This window comes from Amblyraja radiata, chromosome 1, assembly GCF_010909765.2.
Source record: "Amblyraja radiata isolate CabotCenter1 chromosome 1, sAmbRad1.1.pri, whole genome shotgun sequence".
Classification (NCBI taxonomy): Eukaryota; Metazoa; Chordata; class Chondrichthyes; order Rajiformes; family Rajidae; genus Amblyraja; species Amblyraja radiata.
In genome coordinates this window covers 10,315,300-10,316,907 of record NC_045956.1, presented here as the reverse complement: position 1 = coordinate 10,316,907, position 1,608 = coordinate 10,315,300, and positions in this window count along the sequence as shown.

Sequence of the window (1,608 nt, the reverse complement as noted above, 5' to 3'; positions counted from 1 at the left end):
TGGGCGGGGCCGGGCCCGGGGCCGCGGGGCCGCATGGGATGTGTAGTCCCGAGCCGGCGCAGTACAGATCAATGATCCCATAGTTGTTGGGGGGAGAACTGATCATGTGTTGGGGGCAACTGCAGATGTGTAGGAGGGAACTGATCCCATAGGATCTTTGGTACAGATCTGCAGGAGGTAACTATAGGAATGTATGTGTGTACAGATGTGTTGGGGGGAACTGCAGATGTGTAGGGGGGACTGCAGATGTGTTGGAGGGAACTACAGATGTGTAGGAGGGAACTGCAGATGTGTACGAGGGAACTGCAGATGTGTAGGAGGGAACTGCAGATGTGTAGGAGGGAACTGCAGATGTGTAGGAGGGAACTGCAGATGTGTAGGAGGGAACTGCAGATGTGTAGGGGGGGACTGCAGATGTGTAGGGGGGACTGCAGATGTGTTGGAGGGAGAACTGCAGATGTGTTGGGGGGGAACTGCAGATGTGTAGGGGGGAGAACTGCAGATGTGTTGGGGGGAACTGCAGATGTGTAGGAGGGAACTGCAGATGCGTTGGAGGGAACTGCAGATGTGTAGGAGGGAACTACAGATGTGTTGGAGGGAACTGCAGATGTGTTGGAGGGAACTACAGATGCGTTGGAGGGAACTGCAGATGTGTTGGAGGGAACTACAGATGTGTAGGAGGGAACTGCAGATGTGTAGGGGGGAGAACTGCAGATGTGTAGGAGGGAACTGCAGATGTGTAGGAGGGACTGCAGATGTGTAGGGGGGAGAACTGCAGATGTGTAGGAGGGACTGCAGATGTGTTGGGGGGAACTGCAGATGTGTTGGAGGGAACTGCAGATGTGTAGGAGGGAACTACAGATGTGTAGGAGGAAACTACAGATGTGTAGGGGGGACTGCAGATGTGTAGGGGGGACTGCAGATGTGTAGGGGGGACTGCAGATGTGTTGGGAGAACTGCAGATGTGTAGGAGGGAATTGCAGATGTGTAGGGGGGACTGCAGATGTGTAGGGGGGAGAACTGCAGATGTGTAGGAGGGACAGCAGATGTGTAGGGGGGAGAACTGCAGATGTGTTGGGGGGAACTGCAGATGTGTTGGAGGGAACTGCAGATGTGTAGGAGGGAACTACAGATGTGTTGGAGGGAACTGCAGATGTGTAGGAGGGAACTGCAGATGTGTAGGGGGGAGAACTGCAGATGTGTAGGAGGGACTGCAGATGTGTAGGGGGGAGAACTGCAGATGTGTTGGGGGGAACTGCAGATGTGTTGGAGGGAACTGCAGATGTGTAGGAGGGAACTACAGATGTGTAGGAGGAAACTGCAGATGTGTAGGGGGGACTGCAGATGTGTTGGGAGAACTGCAGATGTGTAGGAGGGAATTGCAGATGTGTAGGAGGGAATTGCAGATGTGTAGGAGGGAACTGCAGATGCGTTGGAGGGAACTGCAGATGTGTAGGGGGGGACTGCAGATGTGTAGGGGGGAACTGCAGATGTGTAGGAGGGAACTGCAGATGCGTTGGAGGGAACTGCAGATGTGTAGGAGGGAACTAGAGATGTGTTGGAGGGAACTGCAGATGTGTAGGAGGGAACTGCAGATGTGTAGGAGGG